General features: G+C 43.0%; 1 long non-coding RNA gene and 8 other non-coding genes across 9 annotated transcripts in view; all 9 read right to left on the reverse strand.

Annotated features, from left to right (window-relative positions):
• LOC146817561 (uncharacterized) overlaps positions 1-20,380 on the reverse strand; it is a 249,002-nt gene that overhangs the window by 213,561 nt on the left and 15,061 nt on the right. Inside the window, exons 7-15 of the long non-coding RNA XR_014963013.1 lie at positions 19,984-20,037; positions 17,535-17,584; positions 15,161-15,214; positions 12,714-12,763; positions 10,340-10,393; positions 7,891-7,940; positions 5,517-5,570; positions 3,070-3,119; positions 696-749 (exon numbers count right to left, since the gene is read on the reverse strand). This is a non-coding gene — a long non-coding RNA (uncharacterized LOC146817561). The remainder of the gene's footprint in view (positions 1-695; positions 750-3,069; positions 3,120-5,516; positions 5,571-7,890; positions 7,941-10,339; positions 10,394-12,713; positions 12,764-15,160; positions 15,215-17,534; positions 17,585-19,983; positions 20,038-20,380) is intronic.
• On the reverse strand, positions 2,679-2,746 carry LOC146817609 (small nucleolar RNA SNORD50). Its single transcript, XR_014965169.1, has one exon. It is a non-coding gene; the product is annotated as a small nucleolar RNA SNORD50 (small nucleolar RNA).
• Positions 3,357-3,442, reverse strand: LOC146817610 (small nucleolar RNA SNORD103/SNORD85). Its single transcript, XR_014965136.1, has one exon. It is a non-coding gene; the product is annotated as a small nucleolar RNA SNORD103/SNORD85 (small nucleolar RNA).
• On the reverse strand, positions 7,500-7,567 carry LOC146817611 (small nucleolar RNA SNORD50). The gene has a single exon (XR_014965171.1). It is a non-coding gene; the product is annotated as a small nucleolar RNA SNORD50 (small nucleolar RNA).
• Positions 8,178-8,263, reverse strand: LOC146817612 (small nucleolar RNA SNORD103/SNORD85). The gene has a single exon (XR_014965138.1). It is a non-coding gene; the product is annotated as a small nucleolar RNA SNORD103/SNORD85 (small nucleolar RNA).
• On the reverse strand, positions 12,323-12,390 carry LOC146817613 (small nucleolar RNA SNORD50). The gene has a single exon (XR_014965172.1). It is a non-coding gene; the product is annotated as a small nucleolar RNA SNORD50 (small nucleolar RNA).
• On the reverse strand, positions 13,001-13,086 carry LOC146817614 (small nucleolar RNA SNORD103/SNORD85). Its single transcript, XR_014965142.1, has one exon. It is a non-coding gene; the product is annotated as a small nucleolar RNA SNORD103/SNORD85 (small nucleolar RNA).
• On the reverse strand, positions 17,144-17,211 carry LOC146817615 (small nucleolar RNA SNORD50). Its single transcript, XR_014965173.1, has one exon. It is a non-coding gene; the product is annotated as a small nucleolar RNA SNORD50 (small nucleolar RNA).
• LOC146817616 (small nucleolar RNA SNORD103/SNORD85) lies at positions 17,822-17,907 on the reverse strand. The gene has a single exon (XR_014965139.1). It is a non-coding gene; the product is annotated as a small nucleolar RNA SNORD103/SNORD85 (small nucleolar RNA).

The raw sequence follows: 20,380 nt of genomic DNA on the forward strand, positions 1-20,380 counted from the left end.
GTGCTCAACCAAAAGAACCAGCTTCAGAGAAAAAGAAGTACATCTAGTGCAGCGGGCAGCAGACATTTGGAGCAGGACAGAAGCAGCCGAGCAGAGCACAAAAGGAAGGAGGGCTGTGGCTATCTAACATACTGCTCAAGTAAAGCTAGCCAAAGCAGTAACGTGCTGGTCAATCAAGGTCAGGCTGAGCCATCACAGCATGCAAACGCTGTACCTGACCTAGAGTACATAGAATGCGGTTACGTCCCCACGCATCGTGAGAAGATGCAGTGGTACTTTACTGTTTAGCAGATAAATCAAGGGAAACAAAAATATTCACTGGTCACAAAAGACTAGCGATAACGGATATTGGCACAAAGAGAAAGCATGCAAGTATTGTTTACAGACCTAAATGCCATCGGGATATAAGAAATGAACAGCACTGTGCACAGTTTTGTAGAAATTGCAAACTGGTTTCAGAGTTATTGAGAAAAAGTGCAAGGTGAAGCTAAGGAGATACCTTGGGCCTAACCATGGCAACCTTGCAGAGTGTGCAACCGCCTATTGCAGTTTTCCAAAACCCAGGCAAGCCAAACATGAAGTGAAAACAATGGCACAGAGTTTTCAAACATCATTAGGTAGAAAGTGACAGAAAGTCATTTGAAGCACTGTTTATTTCATTGGGTGCTGAGGGCCAAACAAATGTGATCACTTACTAGAAACTGAGCCGATCCCAGCTGAATTTGGCAGACGCCAGGAGTACACTGAAGCTGTGAATCAAAAGAAAGGGCACTTTAATGAGGATCACGTTTCGAAGTAGCAGCACACAACTTTTAGTAGAAACAAGGAAAGCAGGAAACTAATGACATATGGAGGCACAAAGGATTCCGGGCTGCTGCACAGTGACTTTGAAAACTGCACAGACCAAGATCTCAGAGACCAAATTGAGACTAATACTGATTTTAATAATCTTCATAAAATATTACTCTGGCCAAAATCCAGCTCCTGAGAAAATATATGAACAGCAAAGGGGTTTGAGAAGTTAATGTTACCTGCTTGGGCCATTGCAAGAAAGAGCACAATTGATTCACCCTACGGTCAATGTTGTGAGTAAAGAGAGAAAAGTCATATACAAAGGAAGGGAGAGGAAGATATCGATTTAAGACGTGGTTCAAGGACGCGAGGGAAGCAATTCTGCTTGTCCAGCAGTGGGAAAGAAGTGCAAAATATCGGGACACTTTTAAAAGTGTGTTTAGTGCACATGTTCACTCAGTGAGAGTAAGTCACATAAAGGAGAAAATAAATGATGTGAGTGAAGGAATGTCAAAATGAGATGAACAGTAAATATCAAGAGTCATGGCCGAATCAGGTTGACCTGTATTTATTTTATTTGAATACACGTTTACAGACGTTCTGGCGAATGTGCTCCGGAAGGCCTCATATATCAAAAGTGAAGCGTTTGGTGAGCACCGTATCAATACTTACGGCTACTATGAAGACCTCTTAGGAGATTAAGGACATGGGTACTTACACAAAAGATTACGTGCCGAGTGACATTAGTAACCTAATTGGATGGGTAAATCAGGGTAGATTAGGGACCACACCGGCACCAGGTACAGATACCCCAGTGATTCTGGTGAGGCGGATGGATGCGTCTGTCATATTATGAACTGTTTCGGAGATGTTTTCTTTGTCAAAGTAGGTTGTAGGAAACGGTTTGAGCACACAATTTTGCAGAAAGGTGCCATCCTGTCGAACACAAGAAGAGAAATGTGAAACTCAATCTTAAGGGTGAGTTGAGACAGCTTTTAGGTGATTTATGTGTGCAAGAGATTATTAAGCCTTGTGATGTTGCACATTTGATTTACGCTGTCCTAGAGTGTGCAAAAGGAGGGGTGGGTAAATAAGATTGTGTGCATGCAGGTTGGCGCTCGCTCACCAGGAATATTGTTACTGAACATCATTCGATTTCCAAAATACCGGAAATAGTAGGCATGCTGAGTGATGCTGGTTATTTTACACCAATACAACTTAATGCAGCACATCATCAAGTGACACTTGAAGCCAATTCTGAAATCTTAACTACCTCGGTTACACCATCCGGTGCTCATAAATATTTGCGCATACCATGCCGACTCAGATTCGTGACTACTATTTTTCAAAGCTAATATTGTACAGATTTAAAAATCTCCGGTCAGGACAAGCTTTCCAGGACGATAATTAGATTCATGCCAATTGTGTCGAGGACTACAACAGGATATTAGCAGGAATTCTTGGAGTGCAGAAAGATGGGAGTATGACTGTGACAAGAGAGAACTGACAGTTTTTGACATCTTCTGTGGAGCATTCCATTTGGGGGTTTGGTGAAAGCAATAACTGAGGCACCATCTAAGATTGACAAACATCAACTGAGATTGTTCATAGAAATTTGGGACAAGTGCTCGAGTCAAATCCCACAATATATTTACTTGACATACGAAACTACAGGGGCCATTTGATAACCGTTCAGCTTCTACATGTGATGAGTACATAGAGAAACTTGCAGCAATTTTCACTGCATGAAGTGTAGTTTCCTTTAAAAGCACAATTTGGATCTAACTATTGCCCCATTTTTACCAGAACCACCATATCCGATCTATAAGTAAGCTCAACCTTAGTTGCAATCAGCAAGCAATAATCATATGTGGAATGGCAATCTGATTTCAGGAGTCAGATCCGTAAGAGTTCTCCTCATAAAGTCAGGTTCGGGATTGTCTCATCATTAATCAGACTGATTTTAAGCCTTACACCACATATGCAAGAGCGAAGCATACCTTCAAAACGCAGCATCGGTATGACCATCTCCGGTCAGACAATGCACCTGTCCTTCTTAGAAGCACTACAGACAAATCAGTCTTTCAAATAGATAGCATGGCCCACAAAACACTGACCTGACAAGTTCACCCAATATCAAGAGTTAAGCTATAGCATACATATATGTCCCACAGCATACAAAGATTTAAGACAACGCAAGAAGGACATCAAGTTGCACAGTAAAAGACATTTAAGCTACAAAGTCTAACTGACGCCTGCTTGAAAATGGTTTCTCACCTTTTTGGAGGGTAGCCGAGATAACAGCGGCATTCTTCGGGCCATCATTCCTAAAAGTGAAGACACAGTATTTTAGGCACTATTTAGTAGATAAGCAGACAGATACAGTACATCATTCTTCACCCTCATGAGTCCCTACCACACTGGAGCTGGAAGGTACAGCAAATCTTAAAAACCTGCAAGAAGAGAAGATCACCACGGTCCCTCCTCTTGCCCTACACAAGAAGCTCTCTTGCAAAAACACCAAGTCACTTTTAGCTGCCTGCAATATGAGGTACGGGCCTCTGTCCAGCTCAGATTTATGAGTACATGATGGGTTTCTCATTACTGAACACTCGTTCTCAGTGAGGGCAAGTGTATCATCATCGCAGGAGGAGCCCGTAGAGGCAGCAGTCAGTGGTGATAAGGAACGAAGACCACAACATGTGACCAAGAAGCAGGAATGAGCATTGTTTAAGATATTGCCACTGCAATCCTTCATGCCACCCAAGAACAACTGAAAGGTACACTCAACCTGCAATTCGGAGAAAGAGGACTTATGGGGGAGCACTGACAAATATGTCCGTGACACTACTCAGTTGGACGAGGGCACAAAGGCTGGGGGAAAGGAATAGCATATTATGGAATGAAGAAGAGCTGAATACTTAACAGATAAAAGAGCAGCACTTACAGGAGGTACCTCTGAAAAATGTAACCTACAAGCTAAATATGAAAACTCAAGCTCAATTACTTTGCACACGCTCTGACTAACTGCACCCTAAAAGCGTAATCGGTGAAGAATGGAAAAGAGTACCTGGTGGATTTACAAACCAAAAACCAGACAGGTCATGAAGCACACCAGTAAATAAGCAACTACAGAGGTTTTCGTCAAGAGAAGCCCATTGCCTGTGCTCACAGCCAATCAACACTCGCTTTCAAAATTGTGTTTTCTCTGTACACGTTTTAACTTCACTGCAACACAAATCAGTCACATAAGGCGATGCCTGGGTGTGCCATTTCCCCCTTTGGCCTTCTCCCCCTTCTGAAGGCTTGGGGTCCGGTTGCACCACGAGGCAGATAACAGACAGGTCATGGAGTACAGGGGTTACATGGGAGCACCATGGTGGGTCTTGTAGCCTCCATGCTCCAGGAAGGTCTGGTGCAGGGGTGGAAGTAAGGGTGCACTCCTTACATTCTTCTATCATTCCTACCCAGTCAAGGATCTGGTCCCATGGTACGGACTTTGGTGAAGCATAATCTAAAGGAGACGTGGCACAATATGGCCTCTTGCGTTGAAAGGCTGATACTCGTTAGTGGGTTAACTGCAAAGGAGGAAAACTCAAAATGACAATTCATCCCAGTGGCTAGGGGAGATTAAGTATGAAGTTTATTGATCATATTTCCCCTTGGATGCAAACAATGCAATTATTTTGTTGAACAAAAGCGAATTATTGTATTCTTCTGTGGCAGTTTTATGGCTTTATAGCATTTACTTTTGGAGATTGCATGTATGACTTAATGCCCTAATAAGCAGAAGCTGCTCACTCATTAAATGAGGAGTATGGTCCAGATTCCGGTTGTGGCCATTAGTAGAAGCCTGGATCCCGAATGGGGGCGGTGTACCCACAGGCTCTTCCAAGCTACCAGCGAACAACTTTAAAAACCCACCACAAGACTCAGATTTCTTCCTGAATGGTCGATTTGCTTCTAGGTGTAGATCACCACATACTTTTGGCAATGAATAGCAGCGGTTTTGAGCCCGTCGTGTAAGGTTAGGAGAAAGGTGCTCAACCAAAAGAACCAGCTTCAGAGAAAAAGAAGTACATCGGGCAGCAGACATTTGGAGCAGGACAGAAGCAGCCGAGCAGAGCACAAAAGGAAGGAGGGCTGTGGCTATCTAACATACTGCTCAAGTAAAGCTAGCCAAAGCAGTAACGTGCTGGTCAATCAAGGTCAGGCTGAGCCATCACAGCATGCAAACGCTGTACCTGACCTAGACTACATAGAATGCGGTTACGTCCCCACGCATCGTGAGAAGATGCAGTGGTACTTTACTGTTTAGCAGATAAATCGCGGACACAAAAACATTCACTGGTCACAAAAGTCTAGCGATAACTGATATTGGCACAAAGAGAAAGCACGCAAGTATTGTTTACAGACCTAAATGCCATCGGGATATAAGAAATGAACAGCACTGTGCACAGTTTTGTAGAAATTGCAAACTGGTTTCAGAGTTATTGAGAAAAAGTGCAAGGTGAAGCTAAGGAGATACCTTGGGCCTAACCATGGCAACCTTGCAGAGTGTGCAACCGCCTATTGCAGTTTTCCAAAACCCAGGCAAGCCAAACATGAAGTGAAAACAATGGCACAGAGTTTTCAAACATCATTAGGTAGAAAGTGACAGAAAGTCATTTGAAGCACTGTTTATTTCATTGGGTGCTGAGGGCCAAACAAATGTGATCACTTACTAGAAACTGAGCCGATCCCAGCTGAATTTGGCAGACGCCAGGAGTACACTGAAGCTGTGAATCAAAAGAAAGGGCACTTTAATGAGGATCACGTTTCGAAGTAGCAGCACACAACTTTTAGTAGAAACAAGGAAAGCAGGAAACTAATGACATATGGAGGCACAAAGGATTCCGGGCTGCTGCACAGTGACTTTGAAAACTGCACAGACCAAGATCTCAGAGACCAAATTGAGACTAATACTGATTTTAATAATCTTCATAAAATATTACTCTGGCCAAAATCCAGCTCCTGAGAAAATATATGAACAGCCAAGGGGTTTGAGAAGTTAATGTTACCTGCTTGGGCCATTGCAAGAAAGAGCACAATTGATTCACCCTACGGTCAATGTTGTGAGTAAAGAGAGAAAAGTCATATACAAAGGAAGGGAGAGGAAGATATCGATTTAAGACGTGGTTCAAGGACGCGAGGGAAGCAATTCTGCTTGTCCAGCAGTGGGAAAGAAGTGCAAAATATCGGGACACTTTTAAAAGTGTGTTTAGGGCACATGTTCACTCAGTGAGAGTAAGTCACATAAAGGAGAAAATAAATGATGTGAGTGAAGGAATGTCAAAATGAGATGAACAGTAAATATCAAGAGTCATGGCCGAATCAGGTTGACCTGTATTTATTTTATTTGAATACACGTTTACAGACGTTCTGGCGAATGTGCTCCGGAAGGCCTCATATATCAAAAGTGAAGCGTTTGGTGAGCACCGTATCAATACTTACGGCTACTATGAAGACCTCTTAGGAGATTAAGGACATGGGTACTTACACAAAAGATTACGTGCCGAGTGACATTAGTAACCTAATTGGATGGGTAAATCAGGGTAGATTAGGGACCACACCGGCACCAGGTACAGATACCCCAGTGATTCTGGTGAGGCGGATGGATGCGTCTGTCATATTATGAACTGTTTCGGAGATGTTTTCTTTGTCAAAGTAGGTTGTAAGAAACGGTTTGAGCACACAATTTTGCAGAAAGGTGCCATCCTGTCGAACACAAGAAGAGAAATGTGAAACTCAATCTTAAGGGTGAGTTGAGACAGCTTTTAGGTGATTTAGGTGTGCAAGAGATTATTAAGCCTTGTGATGTTGCACATTTGATTTACGCTGTCCTAGAGTGTGCAAAAGGAGGGGTGGGTAAATAAGATTGTGTGCATGCAGGTTGGCGCTCGCTCACCAGGAATATTGTTACTGAACATCATTCGATTTCCAAAATACCGGAAATAGTAGGCATGCTGAGTGATGCTGGTTATTTTACACCAATACAACTTAATGCAGCACATCATCAAGTGACACTTGAAGCCAATTCTGAAATCTTAACTACCTCTGTTACACCATCCGGTGCTCATAAATATTTGCGTATACCATGCCGACTCAGATTCGTGACTACTATTTTTCAAAGCTAATATTGTACAGATTTAAAAATCTCCGGTCAGGACAAGCTTTCCAGGACGATAATTAGATTCATGCCAATTGTGTCGAGGACTACAACAGGATATTAGCAGGAATTCTTGGAGTGCAGAAAGATGGGAGTATGACTGTGACAAGAGAGAACTGACAGTTTTTTACATCTACTGTGGAGCATTCAATTTGGAGGTTTGGTGAAAGCAATAACTGAGGCACCATCTAAGATTGACAAACATCAACTGAGATTGTTCATAGAAATTTGGGACAAGTGCTCGAGTCAAATCCCACAATATATTTACTTGACATACGAAACTACAGGGGCCATTTGATAACCGTTCAGCTTCTACATGTGATGAGTACATAGAGAAACTTGCAGCAATTTTCGCTGCATGAAGTGTAGTTTCCTTTAAAAGCACAATTTGGATCTAACTATTGCCCCATTTTTACCAGAACCACCATATCCGATCTATAAGTAAGCTCAACCTTAGTTGCAATCAGCAAGCAATAATCATATGTGGAATGGCAATCTGATTTCAGGAGTCAGATCCGTAAGAGTTCTCCTCATAAAGTCAGGTTCGGGATTGTCTCATCATTAATCAGACTGATTTTAAGCCTTACACCACATATGCAAGAGCGAAGCATACCTTCAAAACGCAGCATCGGTATGACCATCTCCGGTCAGACAATGCACCTGTCCTTCTTAGAAGCACTACAGACAAATCAGTCTTTCAAATAGATAGCATGGCCCACAAAACACTGACCTGACAAGTTCACCCAATATCAAGAGTTAAGCTATAGCATACATATATGTCCCACAGCATACAAAGATTTAAGACAACGCAAGAAGGACATCAAGTTGCACAGTAAAAGACATTTAAGCTACAAAGTCTAACTGACGCCTGCTTGAAAATGGTTTCTCACCTTTTTGGAGGGTAGCCGAGATAACAGCGGCATTCTTCGGGCCATCATTCCTAAAAGTGAAGACACAGTATTTTAGGCACTATTTAGTAGATAAGCAGACAGATACAGTACATCATTCTTCACCCTCATGAGTCCCTACCACACTGGAGCTGGAAGGTACAGCAAATCTTAAAAACCTGCAAGAAGAGAAGATCACCACGGTCCCTCCTCTTGCCCTACACAAGAAGCTCTCTTGCAAAAACACCAAGTCACTTTTAGCTGCCTGCAATATGAGGTACGGGCCTCTGTCCAGCTCAGATTTATGAGTACATGATGGGTTTCTCATTACTGAACACTCGTTCTCAGTGAGGGCAAGTGTATCATCATCGCAGGAGGAGCCCGTAGAGGCAGCAGTCAGTGGTGATAAGGAACGAAGACCACAACATGTGACCAAGAAGCAGGAATGAGCATTGTTTAAGATATTGCCACTGCAATCCTTCATGCCACCCAAGAACAACTGAAAGGTACACTCAACCTGCAATTCGGAGAAAGAGGACTTATGGGGGAGCACTGACAAATATGTCCGTGACACTACTCAGTTGGACGAGGGCACAAAGGCTGGGGGAAAGGAATAGCATATTATGGAATGAAGAAGAGCTGAATACTTAACAGATAAAAGAGCAGCACTTACAGGAGGTACCTCTGAAAAATGTAACCTACAAGCTAAATATGAAAACTCAAGCTCAATTACTTTGCACACGCTCTGACTAACTGCACCCTAAAAGCGTAATCGGTGAAGAATGGAAAAGAGTACCTGGTGGATTTACAAACCAAAAACCAGACAGGTCATGAAGCACACCAGTAAATAAGCAACTACAGAGGTTTTCGTCAAGAGAAGCCCATTGCCTGTGCTCACAGCCAATCAACACTCGCTTTCAAAATTGTGTTTTCTCTGTACATGTTTTAACTTCACTGCAACACAAATCAGTCACATAAGGCGATGCCTGGGTGTGCCATTTCCCCCTTTGGCCTTCTCCCCCTTCTGAAGGCTTGGGGTCCGGTTGCACCACGAGGCAGATAACAATGGAGTACAGGGGTTACATGGGAGCACCATGGTGGGTCTTGTAGCCTTCATGCTCCAGGAAGGTCTGGTGCAGGGGTGGAAGTAAGGGTGCAATCCTTACATTCTTCTATCATTCCTACCCAGTCAAGGATCTGGTCCCATGGTACGGACTTTGGTGAAGCATAATCTAAAGGAGACGTGGCACAATATGGCCTCTTGCGTTGAAAGGCTGATACTCGTTAGTGGGTTAACTGCAAAGGAGGAAAACTCAAAATGACAATTCATCCCAGTGGCTAGGGGAGATTAAGTATGAAGTTTATTGATCATATTTCCCCTTGGATGCAAACAATGCAATTATTTTGTTGAACAAAAGCGAATTATTGTATTCTTCTGTGGCAGTTTTATGGCTTTATAGCATTTACTTTTGGAGATTGCATGTATGACTTAATGCCCTAATAAGCAGAAGCTGCTCACTCATTAAATGAGGAGTATGGTCCAGATTCCGGTTGTGGCCATTAGTAGAAGCCTGGATCCCGAATGGGGGCGGTGTACCCACAGGCTCTTCCAAGCTACCAGCGAACAACTTTAAAAACCCACCACAAGACTCAGATTTCTTCCTGAATGGTCGATTTGCTTCTAGGTGTAGATCACCACATACTTTTGGCAATGAATAGCAGCGGTTTTGAGCCCGTCGTGTAAGGTTAGGAGAAAGGTGCTCAACCAAAAGAACCAGCTTCAGAGAAAAAGAAGTACATCTAGTGCAGCGGGCAGCAGACATTTGGAGCAGGACAGAAGCAGCCGAGCAGAGCACAAAAGGAAGGAGGGCTGTGGCTATCTAACATACTGCTCAAGTAAAGCTAGCCAAAGCAGTAACGTGCTGGTCAATCAAGGTCAGGCTGAGCCATCACAGCATGCAAACGCTGTACCTGACCTAGAGTACATAGAATGCGGTTACGTCCCCACGCATCGTGAGAAGATGCAGTGGTACTTTACTGTTTAGCAGATAAATCAAGGGAAACAAAAATATTCACTGGTCACAAAAGACTAGCGATAACGGATATTGGCACAAAGAGAAAGCATGCAAGTATTGTTTACAGACCTAAATGCCATCGGGATATAAGAAATGAACAGCACTGTGCACAGTTTTGTAGAAATTGCAAACTGGTTTCAGAGTTATTGAGAAAAAGTGCAAGGTGAAGCTAAGGAGATACCTTGGGCCTAACCATGGCAACCTTGCAGAGTGTGCAACCGCCTATTGCAGTTTTCCAAAACCCAGGCAAGCCAAACATGAAGTGAAAACAATGGCACAGAGTTTTCAAACATCATTAGGTAGAAAGTGACAGAAAGTCATTTGAAGCACTGTTTATTTCATTGGGTGCTGAGGGCCAAACAAATGTGATCACTTACTAGAAACTGAGCCGATCCCAGCTGAATTTGGCAGACGCCAGGAGTACACTGAAGCTGTGAATCAAAAGAAAGGGCACTTTAATGAGGATCACGTTTCGAAGTAGCAGCACACAACTTTTAGTAGAAACAAGGAAAGCAGGAAACTAATGACATATGGAGGCACAAAGGATTCCGGGCTGCTGCACAGTGACTTTGAAAACTGCACAGACCAAGATCTCAGAGACCAAATTGAGACTAATACTGATTTTAATAATCTTCATAAAATATTACTCTGGCCAAAATCCAGCTCCTGAGAAAATATATGAACAGCAAAGGGGTTTGAGAAGTTAATGTTACCTGCTTGGGCCATTGCAAGAAAGAGCACAATTGATTCACCCTACGGTCAATGTTGTGAGTAAAGAGAGAAAAGTCATATACAAAGGAAGGGAGAGGAAGATATCGATTTAAGACGTGGTTCAAGGACGCGAGGGAAGCAATTCTGCTTGTCCAGCAGTGGGAAAGAAGTGCAAAATATCGGGACACTTTTAAAAGTGTGTTTAGTGCACATGTTCACTCAGTGAGAGTAAGTCACATAAAGGAGAAAATAAATGATGTGAGTGAAGGAATGTCAAAATGAGATGAACAGTAAATATCAAGAGTCATGGCCGAATCAGGTTGACCTGTATTTATTTTATTTGAATACACGTTTACAGACGTTCTGGCGAATGTGCTCCGGAAGGCCTCATATATCAAAAGTGAAGCGTTTGGTGAGCACCGTATCAATACTTACGGCTACTATGAAGACCTCTTAGGAGATTAAGGACATGGGTACTTACACAAAAGATTACGTGCCGAGTGACATTAGTAACCTAATTGGATGGGTAAATCAGGGTAGATTAGGGACCACACCGGCACCAGGTACAGATACCCCAGTGATTCTGGTGAGGCGGATGGATGCGTCTGTCATATTATGAACTGTTTCGGAGATGTTTTCTTTGTCAAAGTAGGTTGTAGGAAACGGTTTGAGCACACAATTTTGCAGAAAGGTGCCATCCTGTCGAACACAAGAAGAGAAATGTGAAACTCAATCTTAAGGGTGAGTTGAGACAGCTTTTAGGTGATTTAGGTGTGCAAGGGATTATTAAGCCTTGTGATGTTGCACATTTGATTTACGCTGTCCTAGAGTGTGCAAAAGGAGGGGTGGGTAAATAAGATTGTGTGCATGCAGGTTGGCGCTCGCTCACCAGGAATATTGTTACTGAACATCATTCGATTTCCAAAATACCGGAAATAGTAGGCATGCTGAGTGATGCTGGTTATTTTACACCAATACAACTTAATGCAGCACATCATCAAGTGACACTTGAAGCCAATTCTGAAATCTTAACTACCTCGGTTACACCATCCGGTGCTCATAAATATTTGCGTATACCATGCCGACTCAGATTCGTGACTACTATTTTTCAAAGCTAATATTGTACAGATTTAAAAATCTCCGGTCAGGACAAGCTTTCCAGGACGATAATTAGATTCATGCCAATTGTGTCGAGGACTACAACAGGATATTAGCAGGAATTCTTGGAGTGCAGAAAGATGGGAGTATGACTGTGACAAGAGAGAACTGACAGTTTTTTACATCTACTGTGGAGCATTCAATTTGGAGGTTTGGTGAAAGCAATAACTGAGGCACCATCTAAGATTGACAAACATCAACTGAGATTGTTCATAGAAATTTGGGACAAGTGCTCGAGTTAAATCCCACAATATATTTACTTGACATACGAAACTACAGGGGCCATTTGATAACCGTTCAGCTTCTACATGTGATGAGTACATAGAGAAACTTGCAGCAATTTTCGCTGCATGAAGTGTAGTTTCCTTTAAAAGCACAATTTGGATCTAACTATTGCCCCATTTTTACAAGAACCACCATATCCGATCTATAAGTAAGCTCAACCTTAGTTGCAATCAGCAAGCAATAATCATATGTGGAATGGCAATCTGATTTCAGGAGTCAGATCCGTAAGAGTTCTCCTCATAAAGTCAGGTTCGGGATTGTCTCATCATTAATCAGACTGATTTTAAGCCTTACACCACATATGCAGGAGCGAAGCATACCTTCAAAACGCAGCATCGGTATGACCATCTCCGGTCAGACAATGCACCTGTCCTTCTTAGAAGCACTACAGACAAATCAGTCTTTCAAATAGATAGCATGGCCCACAAAACACTGACCTGACAAGTTCACCCAATATCAAGAGTTAAGCTATAGCATACATATATGTCCCACAGCATACAAAGATTTAAGACAACGCAAGAAGGACATCAAGTTGCACAGTAAAAGACATTTAAGCTACAAAGTCGAACTGACGCCTGCTTGAAAATGGTTTCTCACCTTTTTGGAGGGTAGCCGAGATAACAGCGGCATTCTTCGGGCCATCATTCCTAAAAGTGAAGACACAGTATTTTAGGCACTATTTAGTAGATAAGCAGACAGACACAGTACATCATTCTTCACCCTCATGAGTCCCTACCACACTGGAGCTGGAAGGTACAGCAAATCTTAAAAACCTGCAAGAAGAGAAGATCACCACGGTCCCTCCTCTTGCCCTACACAAGAAGCTCTCTTGCAAAAACACCAAGTCACTTTTAGCTGCCTGCAATATGAGGTACGGGCCTCTGTCCAGCTCAGATTTATGAGTACATGATGGGTTTCTCATTACTGAACACTCGTTCTCAGTGAGGGCAATTGTATCATCATCGCAGGAGGAGCCCGTAGAGGCAGCAGTCAGAGGTGATAAGGAACGAAGACCACAACATGTGACCAAGAAGCAGGAATGAACATTGTTTAAGATATTGCCACTGCAATCCTTCATGCCACCCAAGAACAACTGAAAGGTACACTCAACCTGCAATTCGGAGAAAGATGACTTATGGGGGAGCACTGACAAATATGTCCGTGACACTACTCAGTTGGACGAGGGCACAAAGGCTGGGGGAAAGGAATAGCATATTATGGAATGAAGAAGAGCTGAATACTTAACAGATAAAAGAGCAGCACTTACAGGAGGTACCTCTGAAAAATGTAACCTACAAGCTAAATATGAAAACTCAAGCTCAATTACTTTGCACACGCTCTGACTAACTGCACCCTAAAAGCGTAATCGGTGAAGAATGGAAAAGAGTACCTGGTGGATTTACAAACCAAAAACCAGACAGGTCATGAAGCACACCAGTAAATAAGCAACTACAGAGGTTTTCGTCAAGAGAAGCCCATTGCCTGTGCTCACAGCCAATCAACACTCGCTTTCAAAATTGTGTTTTCTCTGTACACGTTTTAACTTCACTGCAACACAAATCAGTCACATAAGGCGATGCCTGGGTGTGCCATTTCCCCCTTTGGCCTTCTCCCCCTTCTGAAGGCTTGGGGTCCGGTTGCACCACGAGGCAGATAACAGACAGGTCATGGAGTACAGGGGTTACATGGGAGCACCATGGTGGGTCTTGTAGCCTCCATGCTCCAGGAAGGTCTGGTGCAGGGGTGGAAGTAAGGGTGCAATCCTTACATTCTTCTATCATTCCTACCCAGTCAAGGATCTGGTCCCATGGTACGGACTTTGGTGAAGCATAATCTAAAGGAGACGTGGCACAATATGGCCTCTTGCGTTGAAAGGCTGATACTCGTTAGTGGGTTAACTGCAAAGGAGGAAAACTCAAAATGACAATTCATCCCAGTGGCTAGGGGAGATTAAGTATGAAGTTTATTGATCATATTTACCCTTGGATGCAAACAATGCAATTATTTTGTTGAACAAAAGCGAATTATTGTATTCTTCTGTGGCAGTTTTATGGCTTTATAGCATTTACTTTTGGAGATTGCATGTATGACTTAATGCCCTAATAAGCAGAAGCTGCTCACTCATTAAATGAGGAGTATGGTCCAGATTCCGGTTGTGGCCATTAGTAGAAGCCTGGATCCCGAATGGGGGCGGTGTACCCACAGGCTCTTCCAAGCTACCAGCGAACAACTTTAAAAACCCACCACAAGACTCAGATTTCTTCCTGAATGGTCGATTTGCTTCTAGGTGTAGATCACCACATACTTTTGGCAATGAATAGCAGCGGTTTTGAGCCCGTCGTGTAAGGTTAGGAGAAAGGTGCTCAACCAAAAGAACCAGCTTCAGAGAAAAAGAAGTACATCGGGCAGCAGACATTTGGAGCAGGACAGAAGCAGCCGAGCAGAGCACAAAAGGAAGGAGGGCTGTGGCTATCTAACATACTGCTCAAGTAAAGCTAGCCAAAGCAGTAACGTGCTGGTCAATCAAGGTCAGGCTGAGCCATCACAGCATGCAAACGCTGTACCTGACCTAGACTACATAGAATGCGGTTACGTCCCCACGCATCGTGAGAAGATGCAGTGGTACTTTACTGTTTAGCAGATAAATCGCGGACACAAAAACATTCACTGGTCACAAAAGTCTAGCGATAACTGATATTGGCACAAAGAGAAAGCACGCAAGTATTGTTTACAGACCTAAATGCCATCGGGATATAAGAAATGAACAGCACTGTGCACAGTTTTGTAGAAATTGCAAACTGGTTTCAGAGTTATTGAGAAAAAGTGCAAGGTGAAGCTAAGGAGATACCTTGGGCCTAACCATGGCAACCTTGCAGAGTGTGCAACCGCCTATTGCAGTTTTCCAAAACCCAGGCAAGCCAAACATGAAGTGAAAACAATGGCACAGAGTTTTCAAACATCATTAGGTAGAAAGTGACAGAAAGTCATTTGAAGCACTGTTTATTTCATTGGGTGCTGAGGGCCAAACAAATGTGATCACTTACTAGAAACTGAGCCGATCCCAGCTGAATTTGGCAGACGCCAGGAGTACACTGAAGCTGTGAATCAAAAGAAAGGGCACTTTAATGAGGATCACGTTTCGAAGTAGCAGCACACAACTTTTAGTAGAAACAAGGAAAGCAGGAAACTAATGACATATGGAGGCACAAAGGATTCCGGGCTGCTGCACAGTGACTTTGAAAACTGCACAGACCAAGATCTCAGAGACCAAATTGAGACTAATACTGATTTTAATAATCTTCATAAAATATTACTCTGGCCAAAATCCAGCTCCTGAGAAAATATATGAACAGCCAAGGGGTTTGAGAAGTTAATGTTACCTGCTTGGGCCATTGCAAGAAAGAGCACAATTGATTCACCCTACGGTCAATGTTGTGAGTAAAGAGAGAAAAGTCATATACAAAGGAAGGGAGAGGAAGATATCGATTTAAGACGTGGTTCAAGGACGCGAGGGAAGCAATTCTGCTTGTCCAGCAGTGGGAAAGAAGTGCAAAATATCGGGACACTTTTAAAAGTGTGTTTAGGGCACATGTTCACTCAGTGAGAGTAAGTCACATAAAGGAGAAAATAAATGATGTGAGTGAAGGAATGTCAAAATGAGATGAACAGTAAATATCAAGAGTCATGGCCGAATCAGGTTGACCTGTATTTATTTTATTTGAATACACGTTTACAGACGTTCTGGCGAATGTGCTCCGGAAGGCCTCATATATCAAAAGTGAAGCGTTTGGTGAGCACCGTATCAATACTTACGGCTACTATGAAGACCTCTTAGGAGATTAAGGACATGGGTACTTACACAAAAGATTACGTGCCGAGTGACATTAGTAACCTAATTGGATGGGTAAATCAGGGTAGATTAGGGACCACACCGGCACCAGGTACAGATACCCCAGTGATTCTGGTGAGGCGGATGGATGCGTCTGTCATATTATGAACTGTTTCGGAGATGTTTTCTTTGTCAAAGTAGGTTGTAAGAAACGGTTTGAGCACACAATTTTGCAGAAAGGTGCCATCCTGTCGAACACAAGAAGAGAAATGTGAAACTCAATCTTAAGGGTGAGTTGAGACAGCTTTTAGGTGATTTAGGTGTGCAAGAGATTATTAAGCCTTGTGATGTTGCACATTTGATTTACGCTGTCCTAGAGTGTGCAAAAGGAGGGGTGGGTAAATAAGATTGTGTGCATGCAGGTTGGCGCTCGCTCACCAGGAATATTGTTACTGAACATCATTCGATTTCCAAAATACCGGAAATAGTAGGCATGCTGAGTGATGCTGGTTATTTTACACCAATACAACTTAATGCAGCACATCATCAAGTGACACTTGAAGCCAATTCTGAAATCTTAACTACCTCTGTTACACCATCCGGTGCTCATAAATATTTGCGTATACCATGCCGACTCAGATTCGTGACTACTATTTTTCAAAGCTAATATTGTACAGATTTAAAAATCTCCGGTCAGGACAAGCTTTCCAGGACGATAATTAGATTCATGCCAATTGTGTCGAGGACTACAACAGGATATTAGCAGGAATTCTTGGAGTGCAGAAAGATGGGAGTATGACTGTGACAAGAGAGAACTGACAGTTTTTTACATCTACTGTGGAGCATTCAATTTGGAGGTTTGGTGAAAGCAATAACTGAGGCACCATCTAAGATTGACAAACATCAACTGAGATTGTTCATAGAAATTTGGGACAAGTGCTCGAGTCAAATCCCACAATATATTTACTTGACATACGAAACTACAGGGGCCATTTGATAACCGTTCAGCTTCTACATGTGATGAGTACATAGAGAAACTTGCAGCAATTTTCGCTGCATGAAGTGTAGTTTCCTTTAAAAGCACAATTTGGATCTAACTATTGCCCCATTTTTACCAGAACCACCATATCCGATCTATAAGTAAGCTCAACCTTAGTTGCAATCAGCAAGCAATAATCATATGTGGAATGGCAATCTGATTTCAGGAGTCAGATCCGTAAGAGTTCTCCTCATAAAGTCAGGTTCGGGATTGTCTCATCATTAATCAGACTGATTTTAAGCCTTACACCACATATGCAAGAGCGAAGCATACCTTCAAAACGCAGCATCGGTATGACCATCTCCGGTCAGACAATGCACCTGTCCTTCTTAGAAGCACTACAGACAAATCAGTCTTTCAAATAGATAGCATGGCCCACAAAACACTGACCTGACAAGTTCACCCAATATCAAGAGTTAAGCTATAGCATACATATATGTCCCACAGCATACAAAGATTTAAGACAACGCAAGAAGGACATCAAGTTGCACAGTAAAAGACATTTAAGCTACAAAGTCTAACTGACGCCTGCTTGAAAATGGTTTCTCACCTTTTTGGAGGGTAGCCGAGATAACAGCGGCATTCTTCGGGCCATCATTCCTAAAAGTGAAGACACAGTATTTTAGGCACTATTTAGTAGATAAGCAGACAGATACAGTACATCATTCTTCACCCTCATGAGTCCCTACCACACTGGAGCTGGAAGGTACAGCAAATCTTAAAAACCTGCAAGAAGAGAAGATCACCACGGTCCCTCCTCTTGCCCTACACAAGAAGCTCTCTTGCAAAAACACCAAGTCACTTTTAGCTGCCTGCAATATGAGGTACGGGCCTCTGTCCAGCTCAGATTTATGAGTACATGATGGGTTTCTCATTACTGAACACTCGTTCTCAGTGAGGGCAAGTGTATCATCATCGCAGGAGGAGCCCGTAGAGGCAGCAGTCAGTGGTGATAAGGAACGAAGACCACAACATGTGACCAAGAAGCAGGAATGAGCATTGTTTAAGATATTGCCACTGCAATCCTTCATGCCACCCAAGAACAACTGAAAGGTACACTCAACCTGCAATTCGGAGAAAGAGGACTTATGGGGGAGCACTGACAAATATGTCCGTGACACTACTCAGTTGGACGAGGGCACAAAGGCTGGGGGAAAGGAATAGCATATTATGGAATGAAGAAGAGCTGAATACTTAACAGATAAAAGAGCAGCACTTACAGGAGGTACCTCTGAAAAATGTAACCTACAAGCTAAATATGAAAACTCAAGCTCAATTACTTTGCACACGCTCTGACTAACTGCACCCTAAAAGCGTAATCGGTGAAGAATGGAAAAGAGTACCTGGTGGATTTACAAACCAAAAACCAGACAGGTCATGAAGCACACCAGTAAATAAGCAACTACAGAGGTTTTCGTCAAGAGAAGCCCATTGCCTGTGCTCACAGCCAATCAACACTCGCTTTCAAAATTGTGTTTTCTCTGTACATGTTTTAACTTCACTGCAACACAAATCAGTCACATAAGGCGATGCCTGGGTGTGCCATTTCCCCCTTTGGCCTTCTCCCCCTTCTGAAGGCTTGGGGTCCGGTTGCACCACGAGGCAGATAACAATGGAGTACAGGGGTTACATGGGAGCACCATGGTGGGTCTTGTAGCCTTCATGCTCCAGGAAGGTCTGGTGCAGGGGTGGAAGTAAGGGTGCAATCCTTACATTCTTCTATCATTCCTACCCAGTCAAGGATCTGGTCCCATGGTACGGACTTTGGTGAAGCATAATCTAAAGGAGACGTGGCACAATATGGCCTCTTGCGTTGAAAGGCTGATACTCGTTAGTGGGTTAACTGCAAAGGAGGAAAACTCAAAATGACAATTCATCCCAGTGGCTAGGGGAGATTAAGTATGAAGTTTATTGATCATATTTCCCCTTGGATGCAAACAATGCAATTATTTTGTTGAACAAAAGCGAATTATTGTATTCTTCTGTGGCAGTTTTATGGCTTTATAGCATTTACTTTTGGAGATTGCATGTATGACTTAATGCCCTAATAAGCAGAAGCTGCTCACTCATTAAATGAGGAGTATGGTCCAGATTCCGGTTGTGGCCATTAGTAGAAGCCTGGATCCCGAATGGGGGCGGTGTACCCACAGGCTCTTCCAAGCTACCAGCGAACAACTTTAAAAACCCACCACAAGACTCAGATTTCTTCCTGAATGGTCGATTTGCTTCTAGGTGTAGATCACCACATACTTTTGGCAATGAATAGCAGCGGTTTTGAGCCCGTCGTGTAAGGTTAGGAGAAAGGTGCTCAACCAAAAGAACCAGCTTCAGAGAAAAAGAAGTACATCTAGTGCAGCGGGCAGCAGACATTTGGAGCAGGACAGAAGCAGCCGAGCAGAGCACAAAAGGAAGGAGGGCTGTGGCTATCTAACATACTGCTCAAGTAAAGCTAGCCAAAGCAGTAACGTGCTGGTCAATCAAGGTCAGGCTGAGCCATCACAGCATGCAAACGCTGTACCTGACCTAGAGTACATAGAATGCGGTTACGTCCCCACGCATCGTGAGAAGATGCAGTGGTACTTTACTGTTTAGCAGATAAATCAAGGGAAACAAAAATATTCACTGGTCACAAAAGACTAGCGATAACGGATATTGGCACAAAGAGAAAGCATGCAAGTATTGTTTACAGACCTAAATGCCATCGGGATATAAGAAATGAACAGCACTGTGCACAGTTTTGTAGAAATTGCAAACTGGTTTCAGAGTTATTGAGAAAAAGTGCAAGGTGAAGCTAAGGAGATACCTTGGGCCTAACCATGGCAACCTTGCAGAGTGTGCAACCGCCTATTGCAGTTTTCCAAAACCCAGGCAAGCCAAACATGAAGTGAAAACAATGGCACAGAGTTTTCAAACATCATTAGGTAGAAAGTGACAGAAAGTCATTTGAAGCACTGTTTATTTCATTGGGTGCTGAGGGCCAAACAAATGTGATCACTTACTAGAAACTGAGCCGATCCCAGCTGAATTTGGCAGACGCCAGGAGTACACTGAAGCTGTGAATCAAAAGAAAGGGCACTTTAATGAGGATCACGTTTCGAAGTAGCAGCACACAACTTTTAGTAGAAACAAGGAAAGCAGGAAACTAATGACATATGGAGGCACAAAGGATTCCGGGCTGCTGCACAGTGACTTTGAAAACTGCACAGACCAAGATCTCAGAGACCAAATTGAGACTAATACTGATTTTAATAATCTTCATAAAATATTACTCTGGCCAAAATCCAGCTCCTGAGAAAATATATGAACAGCAAAGGGGTTTGAGAAGTTAATGTTACCTGCTTGGGCCATTGCAAGAAAGAGCACAATTGATTCACCCTACGGTCAATGTTGTGAGTA

The sequence above is a fragment of the Triturus cristatus genome, chromosome 6, assembly GCF_964204655.1.
Source record: "Triturus cristatus chromosome 6, aTriCri1.1, whole genome shotgun sequence".
Lineage (NCBI taxonomy): Eukaryota > Metazoa > Chordata > Amphibia > Caudata > Salamandridae > Triturus > Triturus cristatus.